Raw genomic sequence first — 24,712 nt, forward strand, 5'->3', positions numbered from 1 at the left:
CTATAAGCAACCAGCTGTCAAATAATTTGGGTTCAAGTGCTGACTTGATTCATGCTCGTTTGTTCAACAAATACAGTATTCATTGAAAACCATATAAACTATCTATAGGGTGAGGAGACAGCAGTGAACAAGAAAGACACTGCCCCCCCCATCCCCATTCTGGGGGGCTTAAAGTCTAGTGGGAGGTCAAAATAAGGAAAGAGGTGGTTTTAGCACTGTGTGAGGATGTCACAGGGGGAAGTTGCTATAAAATAGCAATGTATACTGGAGAGGCACATATTCCCGCAGAGATGGAGGTGGGGATGACAACTCTGAGGAGAAAGAGATGGGTAAATTTAGACATGAAGGATGAATAGAATTAGTTATCAAAATTTAGAGTTGGGTGGGGTGGGTGTGTTTTTATTGAGGAAAGCATTCCAAAAAGGAAATGGCATGGGCAGAGGTTGAGGGGAGAGAAGAGGCATGTATGATACTAGGAACGAAAAGGATCTCCAGCAATTGCACTACTAGGTATTTATCCTAAGTATATAAAAAAGTTGATTTGAAGGGTCACATGTACCCCAATGCTTATAGCAGCACTATCAACAATAGTCAAATTATGGAAAGAACGCAAATGTCTGTTGACTGATGAATGGATAAAGATGTGATACAGGGGCACCTGGTGGCTCAGTCAGTTGGGCATCTGCCTTTGGCTCAGGTCATGATCCCAGGGTCCTGGGATCAAGCCCCACATCAGGCTCCCTGCTCAGCAGGGAGTCTATTTCTCCCTCTGCCCCTGCCCCCACTCATGCTTTCTCGATCACTCTCTCAAACAAATAAAATCTTTTTTTAAAAAAGGAAGATGTGTATATACAATGGAATATTATTACTCAGTGATCAAAATCAAGAAATTCAGGAATAAAATCTTGCCATTTGCAACAATGTGGATGGAACTAAACTGCATTATATTAAGCAAAATAAGTCAGAAAAAGAAATATATGATTTTACTCATATATGGAATTTAAGAAACAAGACAAATGGACATAGGGGAAGGGAAGGAAAAATAAGAGAAAAACAGAGAGGAGGCAAACCATAAGAGACTTTAAACTATAGAGAACAGGGATCCCTGGGTGGTGCAGCGGTTTGGCGCCTGCCTTTGGCCCAGGGCGCGATCCTGGAGACCTAGGATCGAATCCCACGTCGGGCTCCCGGTGCATGGAGCCTGCTTCTCCCTCTGCCTGTGTCTCGGCCTCTCTCTCTCTCTCTGTGAGACTATCATAAATAAATAAAAATTAAAAAAAAAACTATAGAGAACAAACAGGGTTGCTGGGTGTGGGGGAAGGGGATGGGGTAACTGGGTGATGGGCATTAAGGAGGGTACTTGAGCACTGAGTGTTGTATATAAATGATGAATCACTAAATTCTACTCCTGAAACCAATAATATCCTATATGTTAACTAACTTGCATTTAAATAAATTAATTAAAATAAAATAAAAGGATCATTGAAGTTGCTGGATTGTAACATGGTGGTGGTGGTGGTGGATCCGATATGACATAGGGCTAACAAGAGAACTAAGAGCCAGGTAAGCCATGTGATCTTGTCAGGAAGCACAACTGAAATCCACCGAACGGTTTTGAGTGGAGCTGTGACTTGATCTATACTGTGTTTTAGGGGTCACTTGGACTATGTAGAGGAGTGAGTTGGAGGGATTCAGAGAGGAGATTGGGAGCCCAGTTAAGGCTTTCTTGCATTGGGACCTCTCACATGCTACTAGTGAGGCTGTGAGTCAGATAAATGCTTTGGATACCAATTTGGGAATATCTAGTAAGTGGAAGTTGTGTATGCTCTGGGATCCAGAAAGTCTGTTCACAAGAAAGAACAAGATGCTCATAACTGTATTTTTTGAAATAAAAAAACTGGACGCAATCTAAATTTCCCATCAATTGGAGATTGGGTAACAGGGACACATAGAACTTGCCTTATATATACAAGCGAATTTTATATAGCAGTTACGGTGAATGAATGGGGGATACATTTATCAGATTAAAAAATTTCAGAAACATAATGTTGAGCAAACAAGCATGGTTAGCAGAAATATAGGTGCAACGGGACACCCTGTACCTAAAGTTGATAAGATATACCATTATTTTGTGTACCGTTAAGACAAAAAATGCTGAGAATTAAACTGGAAAATGCCTTCTTGTCTCATAATTTGATAAGGTTATATCTGAGTAGAGGGTTTTTTTTAAACCATCTATTATTTTGCGTATGCAATAAAAAAGGAAAATGTAAGTGGAATAAATCAGTTAAGGAATTCCTCATTTAATTTCCACATTTAAACTCTTCTCTGGGCAGCCCGGGTGGCTCAGCAGTTTAGCGCTGCCTTCAGCCCAGGGTGTGATCCTGGAGACCGGGGATTGAGTCCCACGTCGGGTTCCCTGCGTGGAGCCTGCTTCTCCCTCTGCCTGTGTCTCTGCCTCTCTCTCTCTCTCTCTCGGTCTCTGATGAATAAATAAACAAAATCTTTAAAAAAAATAAACTCTTATCTCAGTCTTTTGACTTAATGTCACTGATACCTGTGTTTTCCCATCCTTCATCCAACCAGAGGATTGGTGATAATATTTCTGAAAAAAAAAACAAAACAAAACAAAACATAAAAGAACTAACAGTCATTGGCACTGAGTTCTTAAACTATTTTTGCAACTAGGTATAACTAATTTTTAGATTATCCTGGAACATTGCTAAACATTTCTGATTTACCACTTCGCCCACTCTCTCCTCACAACCATTTTGTTCCTAAGGGTAAACCAAGTGCCCTCCTACTGTCTCCGCAATTTTCTGCAAGCATTTTCCTGACACCTTTGATGTTAGTGGATGTGCAGGCAGTATGGCTCTGACACAGCTGCCACCTGGCTGACAGCTGTTATAAGACTTCATTAATTATAAAAGCATCCTGATTTCAGAGATACTGAAATGTGAAAAAAAAAGTGCCTTAGAAACAATAAAAAATGGTAGATACTATTTCTGAATAAAAATATATTTATAGGGGCACCTGAGTGGCTCAGTGGTTGAGCATCTGCCTTTGGGTCAGGTCGTGATCCTGGGGTCCTGGGATCGAGTCCCACATCAGACTCTCCACAGGGAGCCTGCTTCTTCTTCTGCCTATGTCTCTGCCTCTCTGTCTCTCATGAATAAATACATAAAATTTTAAGTATATACATATATATTCATAAAATGGGAGAAGTATGCACAGGAATGATAAACACCAAATTTGAGATGAACATTATTCCAGACAGACCATGGTTATGTAGAAATGAGGGGTACAGGGCTGGGCTGTGAGGCAAAGGGGGCTTAGGAGGAATGTCTGACATTCCAGTCTTCAAACTAGGTAGTAGTCACATGGGTTGGTGTTTCTATTATTCTCCATGCTTTTTGTGGGACAAATATTTCATAATAAAAAGAGGCAACAGTCCTAATAGTGCAATTCTGTTAATAACTGGTTGTGAGTCAGGAGAACCTGTATAACTGCAGCTTTCTAGTCTATGCTATGAAGATGATAATTCTTCTCCTTCTTGCGTCAGAGGAATTTTGCATTGCTGTGAACATCAAAACAGCAAATGGTCTTGAATACTTTTGTTGGACTATAAAGCACAACAGAGAGAGGTTATCGAGACTGTCATCTCACAAGTTCACCAAACCTCTTACTAGGGCTGTGAGTTCAACAGCCTACTGGCCTCCAATGGATCGGGCCTCCCTATGTCTACACTTTTTTGGCAATATGGCTGTGCCACTCCCCCTATCAAGTGGTGGGGTCTAATTCCCCACTCCTTGGATCTGGACTGGTCTTATGATCTTTAGAATATGACGAAAGTGATACTGGAAGTTGCAAAGCCTAGACCTTGAGGGTGATATAGCTTTGACTAACTCTCTTAGATACCCTGCCTGACTTAGTTGGGGGGGGGGTGCAAAGCCATGTACAGAAGAACCAAGAAGCTTAGCCAGCAGCCAGCACCAACCAATAGGCTAGAATGAGGCCATCTTGGACCTTCAAGCCTCACTGACCCTCCAACTGAATTCTGTAGACCAACAGAATTCCCCAGTCAAACCACACAACCATGAGAAATAATGAATCATTATTTTTAGGCCACCATGTATTAGGGTAGGGTTTTGTAGCAAGGTCTAACTGAAACAGGATACCTTTGAAAGTGACACACACTGACCCATAGCTCGCAGATTGGTATAATCTATTGGCAGACCACAAGACCCTGCTTTTGCCAATTTGTATTCTATGTCAAGCAGTAAGTAATTAATAACCCTCGACTGTGTGTACGTTACTGGCTGGGTGCTATGAAGACTACAAAAAGGCACAGGAGGTAGGTAGCTCAACCATAGCACCTAAAGTAATGCCAACAAGAAGACATTGACTGTAGAAAGTTAAACTAAAATATATGAAATTGAAAAATGTGTGCTATCCAGAGAAAAATGAACATTTATAAAGCTCTTAATATGTAGCAGGAACTAAGATCTAATTCATTTCATCCTTACTACCATCTGATGAGTTAGGTATGACAGGCTGTTCCCATTTTGTAGATGAAGACACTGAGGAAGCTGCTGTCAAGTCCATGACTCAGAGTCACGGAGCCTGCAGGTGGTCAAGCCACCCCCAGGACCAAGCAGCCTGGCTGTCAAGCCTGGGTGCTTACACACACGGTGTGCCAGGCAACATGAACCCTAGTGAGAGCCAATGCTGTGCCATGGATGCTCTGGCAGTGGGAATGGTCGAGAAGAGCCCTAGGGGAGGGAGATCTTAGCTGGCCTTGAAGGATGGACAGGAGTTGGAATGGTATTAAGGTAGGGGGCTCCAGGCAGGGGTCATGGCATGTAAACTGGTGGAAAGACGGGCACAGCAGGTGGAGTATTGGAGGAGGTGTGAGCAGCTAACCTCAGCTGGAGCAGAAGCTGCCTCCCTCCAACCCGGAATGTTGGGGACTGTTCTTACTGACCACTTCCATCCTAGAGAGACCCCCCCACACTGCCCGACTGAGGGGAGGCCCTAGAGAGGTAGGCTGGGATGAGCTGGGAAAATGAAGCCAGTGGTATTACTACTGGTCAGGCTGTGGGATAGAGCCAGAAAACAAGGATGGGAAGTCCCCCGGGGCCAGGGCCACTTGAACTTCTGTCGGTTGGTCTGGGGAGTCTGCAGGGACCTGGCTTCCAAATGCCCCATAGAGACCCATGTCCATGGGCCAGGACAGCAGCAGGCCAGGTGTGTGTTCCATCATGGGCCTGGAGGGTGGAGCTGCTCAATCATGGCCCTGCGTGTGACAGTGCCCAGACCATCTTGTCCCACTGTCCTACATTGGCAGCGATGACCATCTTTCCTTCTCCATAAATATACTCGTTGGCCTCCTTTAAGACGGCTGTTTATTATTTCATGTTGAAGAACGTCTTGAACCTTCTCCAATCTCCCACTGCTATTTGTATAAAACCCTTAAGTGTATCCATTCAAGCGATGTGTTCTTAGCCACATGTACAAAGAGGGCACTTGAAAAATAAATCCCAGAGTAATCATTATTGTCATTATGTTAATAACCACAGAGCCCTTTTCAATGCACACCCCAATGGAACATTCTGCAGTCTTCCAAAGGAGTCTTTAGGTGGTGCTATTAGTTGGTACACTTCCTTCAGAACATAGGTGACTCGCGGGCGAGCGTGTGGGCAATTTCTGTTCATACCTGCCCCCTCTTGGTGCCTCTATTCTGGGTTCATACAATTCCCTCAAAACGGAAATGACAAGTATCAGGTATTTTGCAGTTGTTTGTGATCAACACGAATTCCTGAACTGGGGCAAACTTTAATGGATTTAATATAGCCCGCAAATGCTCCAGACGGACGGAGCAGAAGAAAATGCCTTTTCTACCTGGGGCCTCCAGCAAAGTTACCTGCTGATATCAGACCAGGCCTGTTGAGCTGGAAATGAGGTGTCCTGATGGTTCGCAGAGCACGGTTTTCTTTGGCACCATCCACTCACGATCAAGTGTATCTCTTGGATGAAAGTGTCTTTAAAATGATGGCCTTAAAACCAACACAAATTTGAATCCCCCAGAAACATGAAGCATAAGGGCCTCCCTGCTTCCCTCTAGTGGTCACGTCCTGTCTTATCCTGTCGCCCTGGGTGCTGGTTGAGACCTGTCCTGGGAAACCCAGCGCTCTCTTGTGGAGGGCAGGAGGCAGAGATTGAGCTGTAGGGAAGAATCTAGGACAAAGGCAAAGGTGACCTGAAGGAGCGATAAAAACTGAGTCACGTCCACCAGAGTTTGTGGGATTTATCCCCCTCAGAGATTGCTTCTGTGCATCATCGAATTATTTCTCATTCTTTTGGAATGATGGAATTTTACATCCTTTTGATGTAACTTTTATTACTGTTCTATTTATCCTGTTAGGAACATCCTCTAGAAATTAGCTGGTTTAAGAAACAATGTTGCCCCATTTTTCAGACATGGTCTGTGGCTAGAGGGACCGCTCCAGAGGGCTGATGGTGTAACTCCTGAGCCACTAACCCGTTTGTGGGGCCCTGCATGCAGAGGACAGTGATCACAGGCATGGGCTATGACCAGACAGAGCTGGTTCCAGGCCTGGTTGTGCCACATGCCAACAGTGTGGCAGATGGGCACTGGACTTAGCCCCTCAAAGCCTCACTTTCCTCCTCTGTAAAATGAGGATGATCATAGTTTGGACTTCGCAGAGTTATCCCAATGGTTAAAGGAGAATATGAAAGTTACATTAGCATAGTCTCAGCCTCACACTACTTAGCAAATGTTCACTATTACTATCTAACCAGGAGGATAAACATTTTAAAAAGGTGCATTACACTCTTTACTGCCACCTTAGAGTACAATGACTTACATTAACAGTTTGCTTTGGGATTCCCATTTTTCCCTGAAAAAATCAGATCTGTGACCATAAATATGAGCAATCAAGTGCTGGGAAGCAGCCGAAATCTGAGTACAGTTCTCCTACTTTTTCTCCACGACAGAACCGGTGGTCTATGTGTGAGCTGCCTGCAGCCTGCAACCTTCCTGAGATCTTTCTATTCTCATTTCACCTGTTGGCTCACTATTTCACTGCCCATCCCTACCGCCACTGCTCCTACCCACCTTCTTTCTCATCTGCTGTGGAATCAGAAATGAGGTAACACAGCTTGTTAGAATTGGGGGGGGGGCGGTTAGAATTCTGCTTTATGCAAGCAATTAAATTCCATTCAAACTCCTGAACTATTCCCCTTTGCCAAACACCTAATCTCTCTAAACACTTGCATTCCTTTTGGTGCCTTATAATCCCTACCCAGTGGGTGGGAATGAGTTAAAAGAAAGGAAGTGTTAAAGGACTTTTCTTGGGGTGGGCAGCTGATCAAGTGAGGCTGGAGCTTTGGAAGCAGCCCTGGTTTCATTCTTGCCTTCTTGGGGTGGGGGGTGGGGTTGCTGGATTCTGCTCCCTGGGTGAGAAACACTGCTCCCTGCCAGTGGGGAGGGCAAAGTCCTGCTTATGGTGGTGGTTTCCCAGGAAAAGGCTCCCCAAAGTGAAAAAGGAGAGTACACTGGATAATACCTAGAACAACACAACTAGAGGAGAATAGGAACCGGAGACAAGGTGGGGGCACAGACCACAGAGAGGAGAGGCAAGGTAGGTCTATCATCTAGACTACAAATAACAGGGTGAGAAGTGTTCATAGGTTCAATACCAGTGATTCAGGATGAAGGCAGCAGATGCTTCTATAGCAGTCTTAGTTGATGCAGGGTTTCTTGCATCAAAGAGAATAGACCCTATGACTTCAATATCTTGGACAGAGGCAGTGGGAAGTAGGATATTTGAAACAGGGAAATTCCACAGGCAAGAAGATGCTGTGTTTCTTAAGGGATTATTTTCAAATAGCGCTCACATCTAGTGCTTCCCCAACAGCATCTACAAGCCACCAGTGTTCCATGAGTTGTCATCCGGTGATCCATAAAAATGGTTTCCTATGTTCAAATCATTCTTGACAATGACACATCATTAAGCACTGAAAAGCTTATTCATTTACAGCCAGGCCCCCTACTTGCCTCTTTTCCCTGGACTCGCTTGTATGTGGTCCCAGGGACTGGCTCTGTCTCTTGACCAATGGCCACAGTTCCCGTCAGGCAGCCTTTTGTCCCTGGAGGGAGTAATGCTAGCTGCTATTACCTGCTCTGGGACAGTGTGTTGTTCCTGGTCATATCCCTACACCCTGTCCATGCTTTATCAGCAGTCCTTTTATACAACTGTCATTAAATTACTCAAATTGGGTATATCATCTCTTTCCTTCTAGAACCCTGACTGGCACACCATTTATTTTAGTAGAGATCCAGGATGCCTAATAATATCCAAAAACCTATTTACCTTATTTGTTAATTTCTTCACTGTGGTCATTTCCATGAGAATCTAATCATAGTGTCTGGCACCAAAAAAAAAAAAAAAAAAAAAAAAGTCACACATGGGGCTTTCTTAGAAGCAGACCCTGAATCAAAAATGTAAATGCACATGATTTATTAAGGATCAGTTCCTGGAAGAAATTGCCCAGAAAGTAGGGAGTCCAGAGAAAACAAAGAAACCATGATGCCCGGAGAAAGTTTCAGTCATCCCTGGGTCCACTGGGGGAGCAAGAGAGCATAAACTGCTCAGCAGAGTTTGTTCTTGAGGGAAAGCAGTTGGTATTTTCAATCGTCCCTCCCACAGCCATCAGTCAGTCACTGGGTAGCAGAGGTCAGGGAGGGGACAGTAGGTCATCAGCTCCCAGGCGCTTCAAAGCTCTAGATGGGCAATGTAACGTCAGCGGTCACGGTCTAAGCTCAGAGAAGGAGCCACGCTGGGAATGACAGGCAGGCAGCGAAGCACACAGTCTGGGCGATGGCACACAGAGCCCAGGGCCTGTGGGGATCTGGGGAGGTTATCAGTGGTGCCCCCTGGAGTTCTCATCAAATATGTGGCAAATCCGTCCATCTGTGAATGAGTGAAGCTCCCCCTGCCCCCGCGAAGTCCCTCTGTACAGACATGCAGAGCATCATTTTTTTTATTAAATGTATTTATATTTCAATTACCTAGTGTTCTGTGGATTCGATTTTGCAAAGAAACATGGCTCAGTGAGAGAGCTGTTTTTCTTTATGCAGGACAATGGGGTTAGGGCAATAGAGCTCCTCAGGGCTGAGACAGCAGGACGGAGTCCTGTGCCGGGGTCAGCCCTTCTAAAGGACTGGAATAACCAGTACATGGCAAATGTAACTGGAGAAAAAAGTGTGACCAATGAAGTCATGAACATAGCATCAAAATAGACAGGATGGGGGATGTCTGGGTGGCTCAGTGGTTGAGCATCTGCCTTTGGCTCAGGTTGTGATCCCAGGGTCCTGGGATCGAGTCCCACATCTGGCACCCAGTGGAGGGTCTGCTTCTCCCTCTGCCTGTGTCTCTGCCTCTCTCTGTGTGTCTCTCATGAATAAATAAATAAAATCTTTAAAAAAATGGACGGGATGGAGTCTAAGATGACCCTGGGCATGTCACTAATTAGGTAGGTGACCAAAGAGAAAATGGGATGCTGGAAATCATACAAAGGGCAGCATGAGAAGGTGTTATCAGGTCATCATGGAGAGAGAGAGAGAAAGATCGATAAAAATATCCTGTGGAGGAGCAGGCACGTCAGCAGCAGTAATAAAAATAATCTTTATGGCAATAATTTTATGAAATCATTTTTAATGGCAATAAGTCTCTTGCATGATGATGAAGAGAACATATGGACATAGGAAAACCCCCAAACCCAAAATAAGATGGCGGCTCATGAACAGAGAGAGAGAGAGAGAGAGACATCGTTACCTCCTACGCCACAGGAAGGAATAAAGATTAAAGCCAGAATGATTCCACATTCTTGATCTTTATTTTTGTTGAAATGTCTAAAGTTATTTAGTAGAAATTTTATGTTTGCCTATAGTGAGGTGGTTATGTTCAAATAAAGATACTCTTCTTTCTTATGTCCCTTCAAGGACCCCCCACACCCCACCCCCCCACACCCGGCGGCAGGGTGGCAGGCGTATGTGAATTGGAGGGATGAGCACATATAGCTCCTGTGTCGTCCAGTCCAGAAGACTGGCATAAATTGCTGTAGCTCTCATCCCCCCAATAAGATCCTTGTTACTCAAGTCTTGTGTGTTTTAGGGCCTTACAACAAACAAGGAAACAGAAAATAGTACATCCTGCTTCTAGCTAAGTTCCCAGGAGCTGAGGGTACAAGATAGTGGCTCTGGAAGCATGAGGAGCTACGGTGTTTGAAGGTCCAGCAGGAAACCCAGGCCATTTGCCTTCCACCATATTTGAAGGTGTCTGTGTCACGTGCTCTTTCAATGTGGACAGGTACATACCCATTTACAGGATTAAGACAAGAGCTGGTCTCACCCTTGTAATGCCCTTGAAAGGAAGCAGAAACAGAAGGGCTGACCGCAAACCCGAGCTGGCTTTTGCAGTTTGAAAAGGGACAGCCAATCCACACAACTCTTACTTCTCAGCTTTAATTCAGAGGTAATGTGCTATCACCAAGGGAACTTTGAGATTTTGTGGCCCTACCTGTAAGTAAAAAGAACAGAACTGAAAGTGACCCAGGCCCATCAACCACTCCTTGCCGCCCCCAGCATCCCTGCTCTGCATCTGGGAGGGCGCTGCTGGAGCAGGGGTGGCGGGCTCTGCTCCCAGGTGAATTAAGGCAAGGATCTGTGGTAGAAACGCTGGGTTAAAAATGAATTAGTACCATTCTCTGTGTTGAGAGTTTATGATAAAAGGTGTTAGTAGGTTCCCAGAAAGAGATTATCTACATATTCAGAAATACTGCAGTGGGTAGGAAAACCACAAACACCGGAGTCCACCCACACCTTCTGATTTTCTGCAAGGAAGTGAAGGCCCTGCCCCTGACCTTGGGAAATAGTTCTCATTGCCAACAAAGGCTGCTGGAGGAGGCCGGAAGCAACAACATTTTTGAGATCGTTGCTCAGACCCAACTCAGCGTACCAACCAGGGTCCAAAGACAGGTTTCCTTGGGGCGAGTTCCTCCTGTCTATCGTCACCTAGCACCCTGGCCCTATGAGTGTTTTTAAAATTGATCCATCCTATGAGAACTCCTCCCCCTTGGGAATGGCCTGTCATGGAGTTGGGGCTGGAGCCCTACTCTAGTCACAAAAATGTGGCAATAAGGTAGAAACGCAGAGGAACGAGGAGTCATATTTTCAAATAGATTATCTGCACATTTCTTTTTTTTTCTTTTTTTTTTTTTTTTAATTTTTATTTATTCATGATAGGCACACAGTGAGAGAGAGAGAGGCAGAGACACAGGCAGAGGGAGAAGCAGGCTCCATGCACCGGGAGCCCGACGTGGGATTCGATCCCGGATCTCCAGGATCGCGCCCTGGGCCAAAGGCAGGCGCCAAACCGCTGCGCCACCCAGGGATCCCTATCTGCACATTTCTGATCCTCCTCTTGCCATCCTCCATCTCAAACCTCCTCACCTTTACACCCACGTCTTCACTCTCCCAACCCACCATTATTCCCACTGCTCTTCTCTATACTGGTCTCAGGAGACCAGAAGCTGCCAAACCAAATACCTACACAAGTCATACAAGCAACAAAAATCATAAAGGCCTGCTGTCAGGCCTCCTGAAAAGGCATTCAAATTTACGGCCTTTGTTTGTTTGCTTGCTTTTTGTTTTAACATTGTGTTTGCCAAGCAAAATACATCTGCAGTCCAAATTCTAACCACAGGCCACCAGGATACACCCTGGGATGCAGATTAGCCTTTTTTTTTTTTGTGGACAGCTTTTAAAGTAAATATGTACTGTTGAGGTCCTAACGGAGTGATTCTCAATCTTAGTTGTACAGTTTAATCACCTGGGGAGTTTCAAAAATGTACCCATAAATTAGTTCCCAATTTTCCCTATGGACTGATTCTTCTAGAACCTCTGGGGCTAGGGACTGGGCATCAGTATTTTTCAACAGTTTCCCTAAAGAGTCTACTGTTCAGTGGGGTGGAGGATCACCAGGCTGCTTACTGCTGCTCTTCTGAACCCAAAGAAGTAGAGGCAGCCCTGAGAAACAAGCCTATAGGAAGTTCCCTCAAATATGCTTTGTGGGAGGCCCAATTTGGAGAAGGTACATCCATGGGTGTTACTGGTAGGCCTTTAGATTTCTCCAAACCTGCCTCCTTTCCTGGGACCCGGCTGGTGCCAATCTTAGACACTGCCTTGAGAACTCCATCTAGACATTTCTTTGTAACCTTTTGCCTCATTGAACTACCCACCTTCCAACAGTTCTATCTACCACCAAACCCAAATGATAAGAATTAGACCTTGACCTCCAGCAAGGCAGGACTCCAGCCCCCTCCGGACTCCAGGAGATGTGGTGGTTAAATAGAGCAAACAAAGGATTAGAGCCAGAAGAAATGACATATAAGGAAAGAGTAGAAGGATGAGAAGCCTGGCTAAGTGGCAGCTAAGGCCCTGGCCCAGCCACAACTCCCACTCAGACCTTAAAAGTACCACATGTTCATGCCCAAACATGGTCACAATGAACTGTGTATGACTGTCAAATTATTAATGCCACTTTATCAAAATAGAACATACTATCAGCTTAAGCCTCAAGTGAGTTACTTCTTAAAATGGTATATCCAGGGATCCCTGGGTGGCGCAGTGGTTTGGCGCCTGCCTTTGGCCCAGGGCGCGATCCTGGAGACCCGAGATCGAATCCCACATCGCGCTCCCGGTGCATGGAGCCTGCTTCTCCCTCTGCCTGTGTCTCTGCCTCTCTCTCTCTCTCTGTGACTATCATGAATAAATAAATAAAAAAATCTTTTAAAAAAATGGTATATCCAGGGTCCTTTTTGTACCAGACTGTACAAGATGTAACTCAGATATGAATCTGCGATAGAAAAAAATACTCTGCATCTTATGTAGAAAAAGTACTCCCCACACTTAAAATTTGAATGTAAAGCTGAGAGGAAGAATAACCCAACTTCCGTTTTTCAAATATGAAGAAGCTGGGGTCTAGGAAGGTGAAATTACTTGTTCAAGGTCATAAAACTACCTCGTGGCAAAGCTAGAAGTGGTATCAAGGTCCACAAGCAACATGCACAGCTTATCAATCAAGACATTCATGTTTGCCAGTTCTTGACACAGCTGTGGAATCCTGCACGGTGGAGATTTCTGTAAAGCCAGCTAGTCTACAGATCAGAGTCGGTACCTGAAACCTGTTTTCATCTCTGCTCTAGGGTATACATTGATGAGAAAGGGTGACCCTAAAATATACATTCTACTATACCCCATATCTGCACACGTAGAGTCCATGAGAGCATTCCTGTCATTGCTTAGACTATGTGGGTGGCTCAGAGTACTCTCTTGGGGGAGGAGTCTGGACACTAAATATCTGGAAGACAATGGCAAATTTCACTCATCCAAAATTTTAAATGTAGACAAATAACTGTATAATTGACTTAATAGCAACAACAAAAATGATCCACAATTGAATACTCTATCCACCAACTGCTGTAATTAAAGGATAAAAACCATTCTCATCCCAGCTCATCATTAACAATCAAGATAAAAAAGTAGAAGGCATTTTAATTCCCTCCTCCTATTTCTGGACACTCAGTCCCAATCCCTAACCTGTTTATTGTCCATCTAGAGGTTTAACTCTCCACCAAATGCTTCTGTCTCTCTCTTTCTCTCTCTCTCACACACACTCTCTCAAGCTTGGACACCACATTGTTCCTTAGGCTTTGTAGTGGTTTTTTTCCTTTTGTTCTCCTATAGATTCTCTTTGGCCCAAGTGAAATAGAAAATCGAGAAGCCGTAGATAGGATCTCGGTCCCAGGAGAATATTCTCTGCTCCTTCCTGCTATTCCCAATCTTTGCTTGGCTAATCCGAGCAACACCACTGCCTTGATGAGTCCCTCACTGCTCTATCCCCTCTCGTTGGGTCAATCCCTCATTTTCTCAGAATCATCTTTTCCCCCCCTCAAATAGGTTTCTCTACCGCATATTTTAGTAATTATTTATCCATCTGTCTTACCGAGCCAAATATGTACTTCCTGAGGACAGATTCGATGCTTCTGTCATTTTGTACTTTCTGGCATCCAGTAAGTGGTGTGGTCCATGAGTCATTACACAGATGGATGAAAGAAGGAAATAAAAGCAAAAATGGGAAAAAAAAACCCAGCTTTACTATCTTTGTTTATGTGGATAATTCTTTCCCTAAGGGAACTAGATGTTTTGTCCAACTGGGTATATAAAAGCACAATTAGAAAAGAAACATTTCAAAACATGGTTTTTCCAGGGTTTCTTCTTGCTGCTTATGCTCTAAACAAGAGCCTAAAGAACCTAAAGTTAACAATGATTTTAGATAGCATTTGACTGTTGGAGGTAGAATTAATTCACTGAGACTTGGCCCTAATGAGAATAGTGGTAAAAGAAAGTGCAAAATGCCCCAAATATCTCCTCTGCTGCTTTATTGCAGAGCCCTAAAGCTGCTGGCATCAGGAGACATTCTTTAAATTTTAGAAAACATTGATAATACAACAATCATACATTAAATACCTAGGAGTCATTAGATCTGGGCATTTTCCCCAGGATGTTTCTCACTTACGGACATAGAACATGGACTGGTTGATTCAGCAGCATGGAGTTGTTTACTTCATTAAGCAAAAGGAAACCCTCATCTCTTGGCAAAGATCAGGGGTCTTGGGGAAACAGGCAGGTGAGTTTTACTGGCCAGTGTCTTTCAGTTGGAAGCATTTACTTTGACACTGTCTTTTTTAGGTGATGCCTTCTATTGTCAGAGAAGATTTGCACAAGATTTTCACTTTCTTTAAGTGAATGGTACATTTTCGTAACAGAACAAGTCAGCCTTGTCATGTGCTGCTTAGCGAGTAAATATCCTGAACCATGGTGGTTGGTATTTCTGCATGTCTGTTAGGACTCTTGGGAAGGTGATACCATCTACACATTCCTCGAGGGGCATCTCTCATAGGATATCAAATAAGCATTTGCAACTCATTAAATAACTACTTGGATTTTTAAAAAGCTTAGTACAGAGAGTACATTTTTCTCATTCTCCCTAGATAGTATATGGCTAGGCTATATAACTTCTACTTTTCCCACTATGGAATCTTTGACTTCTTCTCAAACTCCAGAAGAGCCTTATGAAAAATCCCTTACCTTCTGATTCTATTACCAGAACATTTATCCTTAAGCAAGTTACATATTTCTACCCTGCCAAGTTTCTCACTCTAAAATGATTGTGGATTCTGGCTCTACTTTCTAAACAATCTCTAAGTAATATATGTACATAAAAATACATATCCATAATCAAACTCACATCGGAAGGGGCTTTATTCTATTAATAAGTTATAAATACAGACTCAATTCTCTTTGATCTAAAATCCAAGTAGGGATCCCTGGGTGGCGCAGCGGTTTGGCGCCTGCCTTTGGCCCAGGGCGCGATCCGGGTCTCCAGGATCGAGTCCCACGTCGGGCCCCCGGGGAATGGAGCCTGCTTCTCCCTCTGCCTATGTCTCTGCCTCTCTTTCTCTCTCTCTCTCTCTCTCTGTGTGACTATCATAAATTTAAAAAAATAAAATAAAATCCAAGTAGTTTGTTTGTTTGTTTATTTATTTATTTATTTATTTATTTATTTATTTATTTAAATCCAAGTAGTTTAAATGACAGATTTGGCACTTTAAGCCCATGTAATAACAAGAAATTATTTACCTTCTCTGAAATTCATTGCTCTATCTATAAAATGGAAAGAAAACCAAAACGCCTTACACAGTCATTGTAAAGATAACATTAGATGACCCATAAAAACACACTTGGCATACGTTCTGGTACACTGAGTTTTTAAAATATTGGTTTTCTTTTTAAGTCCTGTTTATTATTTTTAAAAAATTTATATTTGTAGCTGTTGGGACATAATGTGAAAAAGGTATCATAAAACATAAAACTTACCAACATTGAATCAGGAAGATATAGGAAATATGAACAGGACAATTACTAATACAGAGATTGAATCAGACATTAAGAATTTACCACCAGGGGATCCCTGGGTGGCTCAGCAGTTTAGCGCCTGCCTTAGGCCCAGGGCATGATCCTGGAGTCCCAGGATCAGGTCCACATCGGGCTCCCTGCATGGGGCCTGCTTCTCCCTCTGCCTGTGTATCTGCCTCTCTCTCTCTCTCTCTCTCTCTCTCTCTGTCTCTCTCTCTGTCTCTCATGAATAAATAAAGAAAATCTTTAAAAAAAAAATCTACCACCAAAGAAAAGCTCTGGATGAAATGGTTTTACAGGTGAATTTTACAAAACATTTAAATAACAATTAATGTCAATAATTACCAGATTCTTACTCAAAAAATTAGAAGAGTAGGGAACACTCTCAAATTCATTTTAAGATGCTAGCACTTCCCTAATACCAAAGCCAAGTAAGGTGACTACCAGAAAAGACAACCACAGGACAATATCGCTGATGTAGATTTTTACATCTACATACTATATGTTGTCAAATTGAATTTAAATTAAAAAAATTTTTATATCTACAAACTATCAAATCAAATATAGCAGCACAATACAAGATCATTTACCATGACCTAGCGGGATTTATCCCTAGGATGCAAGGATGGTTCAATATACACAAATATATCTGCTACATCACATTCATAGAATAAAAGAAAATAATTATATAATCATCTCAATAGATGCAGAAAAAGTGTTTGACAAAATTCCACTTCTGTTCATGATAAGAACTCTTAACAAATTAGGTACAGAACAGATGTACCTCAATATAGTAAAGGCCATGTACAGTAAGCCCACAGCTAGCATCATTCTCAATGGTGAAAGTTTGAAAGCTTTTCCTCTAAGATCAAAACAAGACAAGGGCACCTACTTTCACACTCCTATGCTACATAGTTCTAGAAGTTCTAGCTAGAACAACCAGGCAAGAAATAAAAGGCATCAGAACTTAAAAAAAGAAATAAAATGGTCTCTATTAGCAGATGACATGAATATCTATCCAACCATCTATCTATATATCTACATAGACCTGAGGGCTATCAAAAAAGTGTTAGACCTAATCAAATTCAGCAAAGTTGCAGAATATAAAATTAACATGCAAAACTCGGTATCAATTCTTCACACTAACAATGAATTATTTGAAAAATAAAGAAAATTATATCACTTATGATAGCATCAAAAACAATAAAATACTTAGGAATAAATTTAACCAAGGGGGTGAAAGATATCTACACTGAAAACTGTAAGATAACAATCAAAGAAATCTAAGAAGACATAAGAAGATGGAAAGGTATTCCATATTAATGTATAGGAAGAATTAATAGTTTAAATGTCCACATTACCCAAAGCTATCTATAGCTTCAACGCAATTCCTATCAAAATTCCAGTTTCATTTATTACAGAAGTAAAAAAAGGTCCTAAGATTTATATGGAATTACCAAAGACCCCAAATAGCTAAAGCAATCCTGAGAAAGAACAACAAAGCAGGAGGTATCAACTTACAGACTTCAAGCTGTATTATCCAACTATAGTCATCAAAACAATATGGCACTGGCATAAAAATAGATACACAGACCAACAGAACAGAATCAAGAGCCCAGAAATAAACCCATGCATAGACATTCAACTAATATTTAACAAGGGAACCAAGGATACTCAGTAGGGAAAAGATGATCTCTTCAGCAAACGATGCTGGGAAAACGGGATATTCATATGCAAAAGATTGGGACTAGTCCACTCTCTCACAGGACTCACGAAAATTAACTTGAAATGGATTAAAGGTTTAAATGCAAGACAGGACTGGAAACCACAAAACTCCTAGAAGGAAGCAAAGGAAGAAAGTTCCTTGATATGGTCTTGGCAATGACTTTTTGGATAGGACACATAAAGCACACCAACAAAATAAAAAATAAACAAATAGGACCAGATCAAACTAAAAAGCTTCTGCACAGCAAAAGGAGTGATCAACAAAGTGGAAAGCAACCTATGGAATGGGAAAAAATATTTGCTAACCATATATCCAAAAAGGGGTTAACATACAAAAAATACAAAGAACATGGGACATCTGGGTGGCTCAGTGGTTGAGTGTCTGCCTTCAGCCTTGGGTGTGATCCTGGGGTCCCAGGATCTGGTCCCACATTGGGCTCCCTGTGTGGAGCCTGCTTCTCCGCCTCTCTCTCTCGGTGCCTCTCATGAATAAAAAAAAAAATCTAAAAAAAAAAATAAAGAACTCCTAGAACTCAGTAACAGAAAAACTCCAATAATCCAATCTAGAAAATGGGCAAAGGACCTGAATAGACATTTTTCCAAAGAAGATATATGAATGGCCAACAGATACATGAAAAGGTACTCTACATCACTAATTATTAGATCAAAATCACAATGAGGTATTATTCAACACTTGTTAGAATGACCATCATCAAAAAGACAAGAGATAGGGGCACTTCACTGACTCAGTCGGTTAAGCATCTGCCTTTGGCTTAGGTCATGATCCCAGGGTCCTGGGATCGAGCCCCTCACTGGGCTCCCTGCTCAGCGGGGATCCTGCTTCTCCCTCTCACTCTGCCTTTCCCCAACCGTGCTCTCTTTGTCAAAAATAAATAAATAAATAAACAAACAAACAAACAAACCTTAAAAGATGAGAGAACAATTGCTGGTGAGGATGTGGAGACAAGGGAACTGTTGTGCACTGTTGGTGGGAATGTAAACTTATATAGCTACTTGGAGAACAGTATGGAGGCTCTTCAAAATAATTAATACTATTATATGGTCTGACAATTCCACTTCTGGGAATATAACCAAAGGAAATGAAAACACTGTGTCAAAGAGATTTCTGTACCTCTATGCTCTTAGTAGCATGATCTACAAAAACCACATCAGGGAAACAACCTAAGTGTCCAACAACGATGAATGGATAAAGAAGTTGTGGTAAATGTATACAATGGATTATTATTTAGCCACAAAAAGAAGAATTCCTGCCACTTGTGACAACAAGAATGGACCTTGAGGGCATTATGGTAAGTGAAGTAAATCAGAGAAAGACAAATATTGTCTCATCACACTTATATGTGGAATCTTAAGAAAAAAAGAAATCAAATTCATAGGAAAGCGGATCAAACTTGTTCCTGGAGGCAGAGGGTGGAGCAAGGGAGTCGGAGGAAGGTAGTAAAAAGGCACCAACTTCCAGTTATAACATAAGTAAGTCCTAAGGAGATAGTATACAACATGATGACTTAGAGCTGGCATTGCTGTATAGTATATTTGAAAATTGTTAAAAGAGTGGATACTAAGAATTTTTTATCACAAAGAAAGAAAACATTTTTCTCTTTGTATCTATATGGGACAATAGATGTTAACAAAACTTATTGTATTAACCATTTCACAATACAGATGAGTCATTATATTTTCCTCCTTAGACTTATGCAGTGTTATATCTCAATTAAACCAGGGAAAAAAGTATCTTAGAAGTTGGGTGGTCAAGGGTATTTCCTAGGCCACCTACTCCAACCACCTCATTTTACAAATGAGGACAATGAGTGTTAGCATGAACCCAAGGTTACAAACTCATTAGTAGCCAAACTCAAACTCAGTTTACTGGATCCCAAGTTCAGAGCTCTTGTGATTATATTGCCATAAAAGCTATATTGATAAATTCTCATGCCTCACTTATCAGAAATGTGTCATTTCTGGGCTCCGTATCATAAAACAGGATGTGCAACAGTACTTCACATGCTGGATTTGGGACCTAAAGTTACGGAGAAAGGAGTTGCTAAATGTCAAAGTCAATTCTAAGGGGAGAGAGCTGCAGGGGTGGATAGTACAAGGAGGGGGCCTGCAAAACTTTACCTATAACTGATGGCTGGGATTGTTGGGAGGAGACGACATGGGGTCAACATTACAAGGGGAGTTTTGAGAATGGTCAGTTTCCCAAAAGATTATCTTGCCTGTAGGGGAGGAATAAAATCCCAAAATATATTAGGTTGTGTCCTTTGTTCATTTGTTGTCTCCTTTTTGCTGAGGTGTTGTGAGACAGAGATTTTTGACGTTTATGAATAAACATACATAAATACCATCTAAATTCCATAGCCTGTAAATCCCAGGAAATGATTATTAAACTTCCTTCTCCCTCCCTACACACAAATTCTAAATACAGGTCAGATTTTGTTTTAAAACACTGAGAAACTGCCCCAAATTCTGCCTTTTACAGCTCTTCCCCCCCAACCTCCTCCTCTTTTTTTTACAGACTTTTAAAAAATATATATTTTATTTATTTATTCATGAGAGACAGAGAGAGAGGCAGAGACACAGGCAGAGGGAGAAGCAGGCTTCCTGCAGGGAGCCCGATGCAGAACTCGATCCTGGATCCTGGGATCACACCCTGGGCTGAAGGTGGAAGCTCAACCGCTGAGCCACCGAGGCATCCCTCTTTACAGACTTCTGTCTGAAATAAATGGATCATCTAGGCTTTATAATTTCAGCTATTTATTATGACTTAATGTCATATTAACTAAGAAGAAACCTCCCTAAAAGGACTACTTCACAGAGATATACGCAGACTTTAATAGCCCAAAGAGATGTTTTCCAGGGTTCCTTCTATGGAAGTTTATCCCTTGCTCTATGTACATAGTCATGGGCAGCCTGTTTTACGATGGCTGGTAACTGACCCTGACTACAGAAATAATTGTTGGTAACCACGAAACCTATTGCAAGACTAAGGCTCCACTTGCAAGCAAACACACACACACATGCTTTGAAGCTGGGAATACTGCACTTTGCAGTTTGTAAACCCTGAATCACTTACTTAAAGGGAGAAATGTGAATTTTACATGGTTGATGTTTTCATCTGTCACTTCAAAGTTTAACAGTCTTATTCAACTGCTTTCTAGAAAGGGGAGATTCAACTCAAACTCTCATCCTCTCAAAATTCTAATAAACCACTTTGGTGACCATAATTTATACAATAATTAAGCTTCTCTATAATGATTTATGTGTATTTCCGTAAGATCTCTTTTATATGAGTATGAGCAGAAAAATTAGAACAGCTTCAGAGGGATTAAGTACACAGAAATGAATACATTCCAGGCAACAATTTGGAAAGTTCTATTTGAATCTTTATGAAAACACGAAGTCCTAGAACTTATGTTAGCCTATAGAGTCCCTTCATATGAACCAATTCAGTGGGCTGCTGAAAAACTCAACAATGATTTTTTTATGTCATGATCAACCCTAGAAACCCTGAGCTACACCTTCCAAGTTTTCCCAAGTTCTCTCCTTTTATGAGAAAAAGAGCAAGTACTTAAAACAATTCCCTATCAAGTGGTCTCCCACAGGACAGTGGTTCTCAAACTTGGGTGAATCCCAGAAATACCCTGGCAGGCTGTTAAGGTTGCCACCCCAGGATTTCTGGTTTAGCAATTCTGGGGTAAATTCCAGGAATTTGCATGTCTAACTAGTACTCATCAGGTGATTTTGGTTCCCGGGAACCACACTTTAAGGATAACTAACATGTGTACATGTATAATTATATATGTGTATATGTGAGATTGTAAACAGGGAATGTGTGTGAGCACATGTGGCAAAGTGTGAATAATTGTTGAATCTGATAACGAGTGGTGGGGAATTATTTACTCTCAACACAACTTTTCTCTAAGTTTGAAATTACTTCAAACTAAGAATAAAAAAAAATTATACCATGAAACTAAAATTATTTTATATCTGGGGGAAAACAAGAAACCCAGAATGAATAAAGTCTCCTTGGGAACTTGTCTCGGGTTTGCGTCACACCCACCACTTAATAGCCAACTTCCTTCCTTCTTGACTCATAATTATCAACAAATTATCAACAATTATCAATACAAGACTCAGAGTCTGAACACATGTATGAATTTCTGAAGCAGATGCTTGCATAAGCGATTAGACCATGGGCTTTGGATCCTGATAGTCCTGGTGTGATTCCTGAATCTGCCATCTACCAGCTTTGTGAGGCTGGGAGTCACCAACCACAGAAGGTAGAGTGAATGACCTTCCATGCAGCTGTGCGAACCTGGGGCTCTGATTCAACCACTGTGAATCTTAATTTCCATACCTGAAGCATGGGGGAATAATGATACCCAGAGGGATCATGGAGATTAAATGGCAGTGCTGGTAAAGAGCTTAGACCAGTTGCTGGGTCCATAGTAAGTGCTCAAGATGTGGCAGCAGCACTGAAGATGGTGAAGAAGATGATGATGACTGAAATTGGAAACCATAGATTCTCCTGAAGGAGAAATCATCTCCACGGTCTCTTCGAGTACCAATGCTATCACCTGGAGCCTGTTCCATTTAACAAAGACAACATAGGCCTTTCTCCATTATTTTTTCTCCTGGAAGATCTGATGAATTTAGTTATTTAACTTCTGTCAGAGAGAGGGTTTATGATTGACATATGATTATGTCCCATTCCATGAACAAAAAGTGCTTTCTTTGAAGTGGATCACACGGAGTACCATTTTTTGGAGATATCAAGACCTAGAACCTTGCTAGTATGCTTCTGCGGCTTTATTTGTCCCAGAAGCATACATAAGCACTGGGAATTTTCAGGAAATAAACACGATTTATCTGCCTGAAGAGCAATGAGGATATTGTTGGAAAAATCTTTACTAGGCAGCAAATGCCACTGGCCAGATGAAAATAAAATCAGAGAAGACATTAGTAGACAAAAGAATGGATTTCAGGAAGGGGACTGAGAAAATATTTCAGAACTCTAAGTGGCAGATGTGCATTAACGTATTTCCAGCCTAAAAGATCAACGAGAGAGGATTAGGTTGGGGATTCCGAGAACTGTTCTACTCTTGGCCACACCTGAGTATCTCCTGAGCTCTTAGCAAATCACTTACCTTTCTGGCTTTCTATGTCCTCAAGTCTAAAATGAGGTAGCTGGACTATATCAGGAGTTTCTTGGATTATTTGTTAAAACCAATTTTTATGAGAATCCTCAGGTAACAACCAAATAAATATAGGGGTGTTCTGGGAAAGTGGGGTAGGTGGGTCTTGGGATGATTACACTCACCTCTTCCCTCTGGCAGCTCCAGAGGGAAATCAGAGGGAATCCAGGGGTTCCTTGGAGCACAGATTGAAATGCATCAACCTGAATGAAGTACCTTCCAATGCATACACTTCAGCCTCTAGCTTTGCTCTATCTCCTCCGAGGAGTGACCATATTTGACAGTTACATAAAGTTTTATTTCTCAAAGTCTTTCATCGGCTCCTTTATCTTCTGACAGCTCTGTGTTATTAGCTAGCTTTGTTCATGGGAAATGTTACAGCAATTAGGCCGAGGCTTTTGAGGGAGAGGAGGTCAAGGCCAAGATTTAAAAGCAGCTAACCCTGACTCCAGTACACAGACTGAAATAATGTGCACATCTGTGCCAATTCTTAGTAGTGTAATTTGTGTTGATTTTCTTTCATAGTTTTTCCTGCCCTTCCAAATAACTAGGTTTCTAGAGCTAGTAGCCATATATGGTGAATCAACCATGAAAAATTTTGTACGATTTATTAGCTTCAGAGAAGTTGCTGGAAAGCCTAGAGGGGCAGCAGATGGTTTAAAAATATACATTTTCCTGGTGAATTTGGGGCTCTTTCCTATGAGAAATTACAAATTATTTTCCTTGCTATACATTTAGTCAAACAGATGGCACAAGACGGAGAACAAGGATTCTAGAGAGTTTCCATGGCAATGGCTGAAGAGTCTTGGCCAATTTGTAATGACGCGTAGCACAGTATGGGGGGTGGAGGTGAAATTGCAAGGACTTGCTCTGCGACACCCACTGATTTTAAGCTATTTAAATGGCATTTATTGAGCCCGCATTGTATAAAAAGCAACTTCTTCATTATTGGGGGCAAAGGAGAGGGATGTTAGTGACAACAAATAATTGGCTTTTCCTTCTAGAAGTTTCCAGTATTGAGGGAATATGTATGGATTCCCCTTGCACTAATGAAACCAGAGAATGTGTTATTAATATAGGGTTTCCTTAAAACATGTCCTGAAGCAGTGGCAAGAATACAACCCTTGTACACTGGGTTCATCATCAGCTCTTTTATTTGTATACCGTGTAAGAGGCATCGTAGCCCTGTGGCTAAGTGTACACAAAGCCTGGGTTCTGAGCCACAAAGCCCGGGTTCAAGTTCAAGCATCACTATTTCTTAGTGGGTTGAATTTGAATCAGTTAAGTGTGCTGCTACTCAGCTTCTTCATCTACAAAAATGGGAATAACAATGGTATTTAGCTCACAGAGGGGGTAAGAGGATGCTATGAGTTAATGCATAAAAAAAGACAAGAGACATACCTTGAGACAAGGTAGGTGTTAAATATTAGCAAGAGGTATGAGTCCTTGATGCAACATTGTACACTAATTTTCTTTTTTTTTTTTTTTTAAGATTTTGAGAGAGAGAGAGAGAGAGAGAGAGAGAGAGAGAGAATCCTCAAGCAGATCCCCCATTGATTGTGGAGCCCAGGACCCTGAGATCATGACCTGAGCTAAAACCAAGAGTTAGATGCTTAAGCCACCCAGGTGCCCCTATACACTAATTCTCAAAAGGCAAAACTCATCTGACCTGAAGTAGGACAAGAGTAGACTGGTTAAGACCCAGTTA

The 24,712-nt window shown here is 41.9% G+C and overlaps 2 long non-coding RNA genes across 3 annotated transcripts in view; both read right to left on the bottom strand.

Moving 5' to 3' along the window:
- Positions 1 to 24,712, bottom strand: part of LOC140640194 (uncharacterized) — a 69,327-nt gene that overhangs the window by 20,897 nt on the left and 23,718 nt on the right. The window lies entirely within an intron of this gene.
- Positions 967 to 7,183, bottom strand: LOC140640188 (uncharacterized). 2 transcript variants are annotated; one of them, XR_012036867.1, is made up of 4 exons: positions 7,139 to 7,183; positions 5,924 to 6,056; positions 2,558 to 2,605; positions 967 to 1,251 (listed from the first exon to the last, which is right to left on the bottom strand). It is a non-coding gene; the product is annotated as an uncharacterized lncRNA (long non-coding RNA). The 2 variants fall into 2 exon arrangements; XR_012036866.1 differs by lacking the exon at positions 7,139 to 7,183 and adding an exon at positions 6,888 to 7,132.

This window comes from Canis lupus, chromosome 1 (assembly GCF_048164855.1).
Source record: "Canis lupus baileyi chromosome 1, mCanLup2.hap1, whole genome shotgun sequence".
NCBI classification, from domain to species: domain Eukaryota; kingdom Metazoa; phylum Chordata; class Mammalia; order Carnivora; family Canidae; genus Canis; species Canis lupus.